We start from the raw sequence: 9,108 nt of genomic DNA on the forward strand, positions 1-9,108 counted from the left end.
TGCTGGACTCAAAACTCCCATCAGCCCCAGCCAACATTGTGAAGAATAATAATAGTAATAATTATTATTTATATCCAGCTCCTCTGGGTAGCTTTCAACTTAAAAACAGCCAAACATGAGACATTAAAAACCTTGTCAATAAGGGGCTGCCTTCAGAAAGTTGTGCAGTTGTCTTATCTTTTTGACACCTGGTGAGTGGGTGCCACTACCAAGAAGGCAGTAATGATGGAAATTGCAGTCAAACAGCATCTGGAGGGACAAATGTTAGCCACCCTTGATGCATGCTGTCAGATCATTTGGAAAAGCAGGATTCAGATGTAAGCCGTCATGACCACGTACTGCATCAATTAAACCCTCTTCTGTCTCCTGGGAAGATGTGAGAGATTTGTGTGTGAGATATATGAGAGATATATTTTAAGTCTTGCTGGATCAGAGTAAATGATCAGCTACTCCAATAATTGTGCTCTTGACAGTGGGCAGCGAGATGCCTATGGGAAGCCCACAAACAGAGGACATGAGTCCAATAGCACTCCATGTGCAATGTGAGTGAAAAATTGGAACGGATCCAAAGGAATTTAAGTATAATGTCATGTATGCTACATTAGGCTCTTGCTCATACGTATAAACACTGGCATCGTTGTGTGTGATAGTTGCTGAGGCTTCTGGTGCAGGCTGGTCAAAACCTAAAGGACACGCGCCAAGTAGCTAGCAGGGCATAAGGGCAACTTTGAAGGCAACAAATGATTCTAACTCTGAACTTTTTGCTGAACTTCTTAAAATGTTTCTTAAGCACCTAACATTGCTAGATCCTGTGGAAAATTTAAAAAAAATAAATGAGGTGCTGCATCAGGGTGTCAGAAACGAAATAATTCCGTGTTTGTTCTACTGCTACTGCTGCAGCTGCTTCCCCTTATCACACCCTATGCAGTTCCAGTTTAGCACATGCTCCATGTGACAAATTGGTGTGTGGGGTGTGTGTGTTTGGAAACAGTAATTTAAAGTGTTTGGACACTCCTAGACTTGTTTTGGGAGCACCAGATGCACCTATATTGTCATCTTTTAGCTGCCTGCCAGTATACTTGGTTGCAGCAGAGGGAGTTTGTTCTGCTACTATGAGACCAAATCTATGTGGTGGCTCCTTTCCCTCCACTATTTCCAGTCAAAAGAGGTTGTTACAACAACTTTTTAACTTTAACAGCTGTTGCATGTATGTGTGTGTCCCTCTATGATCTCAATTTTAAGCCTCAGAAAAAAAACTTGTTGCCTTCGTCGTTCTTATTGGCTGTGTCAAAACGTACGCAAACATACTTTTCTGCATACGTGGCAATAATATTTGCATCCCTATTAGCTGTGATTGCATTAGAGCCATAGAGAAACTAAGAGGAATATATGCACCTACAGCCCATGTTGCATATTAACAGGGTGTGTGTTCTTGTTAAACTGGTTCATCGCCTAGCAGAATCTACCCTAATGGAAGATGTATCTTTTTGCAAAGTCTTCATATTATATGAGGATTTTGTGATGCTAGAAGCTTAAATATATTAAAAGGAAAAACTATTTTGATGTTTCTAAATACAAATGTTTTGAGCTGCTTTTCATCCCAGGGTCTGCATTAGCTCATGGGAAGCATTTCAAATGCTTCATGCCACTGGTGGAAGACATGGAAGTGGGTGAAGCAATGGATGTCACTTTTACCTATACTCCAACCGTGCAAATGTCAGTGGTTTCTCAACCTCCACCTTGCTCTGTGTAGACAGGTGAGATGCATCACATTCTAGCCAGACAAAGGTGCAAAAGAGGGCAAAACATTTGCCCCTGCCCCTGCCCTGTGGTTCCACTTCCCTGATATATGCTGGCACTATAAACACACACACAGCCTTTTAATTGAGATCATCGACAATTAAATGAATCACATTAGTTCAGTTTATTCAGCCATTCAGCTCCAAATCTTGAAGGCTTCTGTGTAACTCAGAGAGAGCAAGTGACAACTTGAGTAATAACATCACTGTCTTGGAAAACTGCCCTAGATGAACTTGGTTTTCAGGTACTGCCTGTGCATTTGGTGATTATTCGTTCCTGGTTAATTTCTATCTAATATTCCATGTCTGATCTCAATGGAATATAATCTGTGTTTGTGTTTTCTTTGTGCAGTCTGCATTGGCTTTTCTCCATCAAGGACAGAATAAACACAAGAGCATGGGTTAGCAAACTAAGGCCTGGGGGCCGGATGCGGCCCAATCACTTTCTAAATCCGGCCCGCGGACGGTCCGGAAATCAGTGTGTTTTTACATGTGTAGAATGTGTCCTTTTATTTAAAATGCATCTCTGGGTTATTTGTGGGGCCTGCCTGGTGTTTTTACATGAGTAGAATGTGTCCTTTTATTTAAAATGCATCTCTGGGTTATTTGTGGGGCATAAGAATTCGTTCATTTCCCCCCCAAAATATAGTCCGGCCCCCTACGAGGTCTGAGGGATGGTGGACTGGCCCCCTGTTGAAAAAGTTTGCTGACTTCCACCCAGCAGACAGCTATGTCCAGCACCACCTAGTGGCTAAACTTTATGGCACTATCCATACAAGGGGCAAGTTTCCCCCACATGTGCAGGATTTAAAATATGCACATTTATAAACATGAATTTGCAACACTTCCCAGTCTCTCTTTTTTAAAATAATATTTATTAAAATTTCGAAGAATTACAAAAATAAAAAATAATAAAACAAAAAATACAAAATACTGAAAAATTAAAGCAATTAGAAACAAATCAATTTTTCCATATCTTATCTTTCATGTACTTGTTTCCTTGACCTCCTCACACCTCCCTTTTTTGTATTCCAGTTCAGTTAGTTAATTCAGCAAATCCTTTCCATCTTTGTTTTTATCTTAATCATTTATCTTAATATATTGTAACTTTACATTCTCACCTGTTAACAACCCATTTTTACATACTCCTTTATAACATTACTGCTAAAACCACATAAATTCATTCCGACATCAATCTAACATTCATTAATTTTGCAGTATTTCTGTAAATAGTCTTTAAATTTCTTCCAATCTTCTTCCACCGACTCTTCTCCCTGGTCTCAGATTCTGCCAGTCATTTCCGCCAGTTCCATATAGTCCATCACCTTCATCTGCCATTCTTCCAGGGTGGGTAGATCTTGTGTCTTCCAATACTTTGCAATAAGTATTCTTGCTGCTGTTGTAGCATACATAAAGAAAGTTCTATCCTTCTTTGGCACCAATTGGCCGACCATGCCCAGGAGAAAGGCCTCTGGTTTCTTCAGAAAGGTATATTTAAATACCTTTTTCATTTCATTATAGATCATCTCCCAGAAAGCCTTAATCCTTGGGCATGTCCACCAAAGGTGAAAGAATGTACCTTCAGTTTCTTTACATTTCCAACATTTATTATCGGGCAAATGATAAATTTTCACAAGCTTGACTGGTGTCATGTACCACCTGTATATCATTTTCATAATATTCTCTCTTAAGGCATTACATGCTGTGAACTTCATACCTGTGGTCCATAACTGTTCCCAGTCAGCCATCATAATATTATGTCCAACATCTTGTGCCCATTTAATCATAGCAGATTTCACCGTTTCATCCTGAGTATTCCATTTCAACAGCAAGTTATACATCCTTGACAGAGTCTTAGTTTTGGGATCTAACAGTTCTGTTTCCAATTTTGATTTTTCCACCTGGAAGCCAGTTTTCTTGTCCAAATTGTATGCCTCCATTATTTGATAATAATGAAGCCAATCTCGCACTTTGTTTTTTAGTTTTTCAAAGCTCTGCAATTTCAATTTATCTCCCTCTTGTTCCAGAATTTCCCAATATTTCGGCCATTTGGCCTCCATATTGAGCTTTTTCTGAGCCTTCGCTTCCATCGGTGAGAACCACCTTGGGGTTTTGTTTTCAAGTAGGTCCTTATATCTTGTCCAGACATTAAACAATGCTTTCCTGACAATATGGTTTTTAAATGCTTTATGTGCTTTGACCTTATCATACCACAGATATGCATGCCACCCAAATACATCACTTCCCAGTCTCAGCCTTTTGAGTTTGAGCAGAATGTTCAGCCTTTTGGCAGGGAATGGGCTGGAGCGGGAGGGAATGCAGGAATTAGAAGCCTCTTGGGTGTTTCAAGAGTTGGTATGTGGATATATAATCAGTGCTTGGATGACTTTAGTCCCTTATAGCTAGAATGCATAACATATTTAGCTATAGAAACGTTCGTCGTAACTGTAACAAAGTGAATTTCCTTCCCACTCACACGGATGTTGAAAGCTTTGAAAATAAAGTGTCAAAGCTTTGAAAATAAAACAAACCATTTCTGACAGCCCTGCTTGAGGAACTGCTGCAAAAATAGAAATGCTTAACTGCTGTGCAGGACTGAACTCCCTGTGACCTTTATATATAATTTTTTTGCACAACAGTTTTGAACAGACCCAGGCAGACAAAAGGCAAAGATAAACACCAGTTTCCTAAGCGAAGGCTGAATGGCTGGGGAAGGTTTCAGAAAGTCAGCATCATAAAACCTCCTGTTTATGTTAAAGGGCAGGAAAGATTAGGCCACTAAGAAACCTCATCCTGAGTGATCATTTCTCAGCTGCTCTTTAATTCGTGTGAATAAGGGATGGGCTTTAGCTCAGTGATGGTCGTGCTGTGCAGTGAGGACCCAGATTCCACCACAGACAGGGTTTGAAATGGCTTCAAAACCCAGAAAGCCACTGCCCAGCAGCGCGGATATTAATAAGTTAGCTCAGGGGTTGGCCATGTGGTGCTCTCCTGATGCTTTGGACTACAACTCCCATCAGCCCAATGCAACATGGCCAATAGTCAGGGATGATGGAAGATGTAGTCCAAAAATATTTGGAGGTTCTCAATGTTGGCTACTCCTGAGCTAGATGGTCCCTTGGGCTGCCTTGGTATATGGCAACTTCCCAAGTTTTTCCAGAACTTCCTGACTTCTTCCTTTCCTCCTGCACCCAAGAAAGGTCTGGCTTCCAAGGATGGAAGAGTAGGGTTGGTTCATGTATGGAGAGGCAGTCCTTGAGGTATTGGGGCTCTCTGCATAGAATGAGCTGAGTTGGCATGGCCCTTGCAGAAGACCAAAGAACATTGGGGTGGGGGGCTCAGCCAAGTCCAGCATGAGCATGCTCCATGAACGTAGAATGCTTGACGACTGCCAAAAGTGGAAGGGAAAAGGCTTGGCTGAAACCCTGAGCAGGGGCAATCCATGTTGTAACGTGTCATTGCAGGTCGCACTTGTGAAATTCTGTACTTTACCTGGCCGCAATATGTCTTATCTTGCCACACGAGGGAGCACTGAGATGCACCAAGGTGACCCATAGTGGCTCTGCATAATTAGCAATACGAGAATCAGGCCTTACACAAGATCGGGGTGGAGAAACCTGTTGTTCTCCAGGTTTGGTTCGGCTCCAGTTCCCATCAGTCCCAGCTAACATGGCTAAAGGTCAAGAAATGATGGCAGCGTAAGTCAGCAACACCTAGAACGCAGATTCTCCACTGGATCATATGTTCCGCAGTACTAAGGGGACCTCTGTCTCATCTGAGAATTATAGAACAATATATATATATGGACACTCCACTCTATTGAGGAATAAATGTGCTGTTGTTGGCATCAGCCTGTCTCAGGATACAATGGGGGAATGCAGTCACACAGTTGGATGGAGCGACCTGTCTCCAGGCACTGTGGTTGTCTGCAAGGGATTCCCACAGGGCAGGGTTGATGTTGCCAGCCTTCATGAGACGTTTGCAGACATCTTTGTAACACAGAGTTGGTCAGTCAATGCTCCTGGTGCCTGAAGTCAGCTCCCTGTAGAGCACCTTGGGGATTCTGCCATCTTCCATTCTGTGGGTAGGACCAAGCTGGCAAAGACGTCGTGAAGAGGAGGAGTTGGAGTTTGGATTTGATATCCTGCTTTATCACTACCCTAAGGAGTCTCAAAGCGGCTAACATTCTCCTTTCCCTTCCTCCCCCACAACAAACACTCTGTGAGGTGAGTGGGGCTGAGAGACTTCAGAGAAGTGTGACTGGCCCAAGGTCACCCAGCAGCTGCATGTGGAGGAGCGGGGAAGCAAACCCGGTTCACCAGATTACAAGTCTACTGCTCTTAACCACTACACCACAGACAGGAATGCAAACATGCTGAGAAGGTAGGCTTGGGAGTAACCTCCAAGATCCCTTAAAGCACTCAGATTGCAAACGAAAGTTTTCATTAACCTTTATTTCTGTGAGCGAAGGGTAGCAGAAAAAAAATGAGATAAATCAAATATATACTGCAGGTAGGTGACAACAAGAAACCGTCAAATACAGAAACTGAGTATTTCTTACCAGCTGTTGCAAAATGTTGAATAAAGGCCCTCAAGTTTAATTGAATAAAGCAGTGGTTTTCAAACAGTGTGTCTCCCTTTCCTTCCCTTCCCTCCCTCCTCTGATGCCCTCTTGCGTCTCTGCCTCCCAAAGGCTTGCACAGCTGTTTGTTGCAGCAGCCCTGGCTACAAGCTCCCCAGGCAAATGGTGTCTGTAGGGCTGGCTAAGGGGTGCTTCCCAGGCCCCGTGGGGCAGTGTGAGGAGGCACATCTCTTTGGGGGGAGGGCAGCTCAGAGAGCAGGGGCGGTAGCTGTGGCAGCTCAGAGGACTCCCAAGGAGAGGGGAGAGGAGGCTGAAGGAACAATCCACAAGGGAGGGTGTTTGGAAAAGGGTGAGAGGCTGCCAGCTCTGCAGGCAAGGGGGGACATAATTGGGCTTCTAAGGCTCGGAGAGCATTTCTCCCCAGGGGAGATGCAGAAAGAATGTAGTTGTTCAAGGGAGCCATGGACTCAAAAATGTTGAAAACCTCTGGAATAAAGCTGGCAACTGTTTGGTAGAAAAAAGAATGTTCATTACAATTACTCAGAACAATTTGCATCCTTGTCACATCAGGGGAAAAAATGGGGGCTTGGAGCATCATCTATCTAATTGTTTCATCTTTTTAAAAATAGATGGAAACCCAATCCCCAATCTTCTTGTTCAATGAACAGACTCCATCATTTTAACAGTAAGCACTCTTGCATATTAAATATTAAACTTTTTTTGATGGAAAGGGGGGTGGGGAAGAGGATTACAAAAAAAAACCTCCCAGAAGCCTGTTGACAAACAGATACCAGCTTCACACCACTTCCAAAATCTAGGAATTGCAATATGGGGATTGGGAACGGGAGATGTACTTCCTAGTTGCCAAGATTCTTCAGGAAGAAGCAATGTCCGTTGAACTGGTTTAAAACTGCTAAATAGAGCAAAGGGTTTTCTAAGTAACTCAAAGGCACTCCCACTTGCAGTATTGAGATATGCTTCCCTGAGGGATATTTGTCAATCATGAATACCCATCCCTTAGCAGTGGTTGTTAGGAACATCCTATGGGTACATGGAGACTGGATGCATTCACAACAATCACCATTACACAATGCTTCTATATATAGTGCCAGCTACTTCCCTTGGGAAGTGTTTGTTAAAAAAATTCACAGACTCGCCCATGGTAAGTATAGCATTGCTCAACAGTCTTTAGCTATTAACCAGCCCCATGATGCTTTCTTTTGCTTCTTATATCTTGGAACATTGCAGTAGTTTCAATAATCTTCCACTGAAGATGTGGTGAAAAGCTAGTATGTTCTTTTCTGAGATGAAACAGAAGCATCAATTGCCCGCCACCAACTTCAGGGAACTTTTGATATGCAATCAGAGACCAGCAAAACAGTGGGCACATTAACAGCAAGCAAACAAACAAGTGCATTGGCTAATTACTCTTTGTGTTTGTTTGTTTTTTAAAAAGAGAGATTTCAAAACAACTTAGGTATGAACTCCACTGCAATCTGTACAGTTAAAAAGGTAAAGGGACCCCTGACCATTAGGTCCAGTCGTGGCTGACTCTGGGGTTGCGGTGCTCATCTCGCTTTATTGGCCGAGGGAGCCGGCGTACAGCTTCCGGGTCATGTGGCCAGCATGACTAAGCCGCTTCTGGCGAACCAGAGCAGCGCATGGAAACGCCGTTTACCTTCCCACTGGAGCGGTACCTATTTATCTACTTGCACTTTGATGTGCTCTCGAACTGCTAGGTTGGCAGGAGCAGGGACCGAGCAACGGGAGCTCACCCCGTCGCGGGGATTTGAACCACCGACCTTCTGATCGGCAAGTCCTAGGCTCTGTGGTTTAACCCACAGCGCCACCCGCGTCCCATAATCTGTAGTTACATCCATGCAAAAAGGGAGGGAAGTAGAAAAAGCCTTATGTGCACCTCATGTCGGAGTCATGAGGGCAAGAGAAAGTCTGCTGGCTACATTCAGGAGCTTGGGAGGAAGTTTTGTGTCCTAACTAGGAGGAGGAGATATCCCCCCGCCCAACAACAACAAATGAAAGGAGTTTAAGCTTCCCTTCTCTCTGTGAACAGTGCATAATTTTTCTCAGCAGCAAGCAAGGCTGGAGACAGAGAACAGCTCTTTTTAGAGAGTTGAAATTACGTTGGTTTGCACTCCATGCTGAGCCATAGTTGGTTACAAACAATGGCTTAAGCATCAATGTACTTCCCAAACAACTTCTGCTTGTTCCTGAGGGTGCAGCATGTGGCACAACTAAGCCACAACATGGCTGGACATGTCATGCAAACCCAGATCGTGCTCCGATTGTTCCAAACACAACGTGAGTGAAAAGCTAGAAATAAACCCAGAACAAATATTGGCTTTTCCCCCTTCCCTTTCACGGCTCGTGGTTTTAGGGCGGGGCGACAGTTCAGTGGCACAGCATCTTGCTTTGCACACAGATAGTCCCAGGTCCAATCAGCAATAATCGCGCCTCAGATTAACCTCATTGGCTACGATACTGTCACTGCGCAAAACTAGAAGGTCCTATGACTGGCATCTGCAGGAAGAGCTGGGAATGTCCCCTGCCAAAACTCTGGAGAGCCAGTCATTGTAAGACAACGCTGAGCTTAAGGCACCACAGGTCTGAAACCGCTTCCTGTGAAGCACAGTCCTTGTTTGCACAACACAAGCCATACTATGGCTTATTTATGGTAGCTGCTGGGGTCTGCGATGAAGCCACGGTTTA

At 43.6% G+C, this 9,108-nt stretch overlaps 1 pseudogene; it reads right to left on the bottom strand.

The window, feature by feature from the left end:
• Positions 1–8,832: 8,832 nt before the first annotated feature.
• On the bottom strand, positions 8,833–8,898 carry LOC128413262 (uncharacterized; annotated as a pseudogene).
• Positions 8,899–9,108: the final 210 nt, after the last annotated feature.

The sequence above is a fragment of the Podarcis raffonei genome, chromosome 4 (assembly GCF_027172205.1).
Source record: "Podarcis raffonei isolate rPodRaf1 chromosome 4, rPodRaf1.pri, whole genome shotgun sequence".
NCBI classification, from domain to species: Eukaryota; Metazoa; Chordata; class Lepidosauria; order Squamata; family Lacertidae; genus Podarcis; species Podarcis raffonei.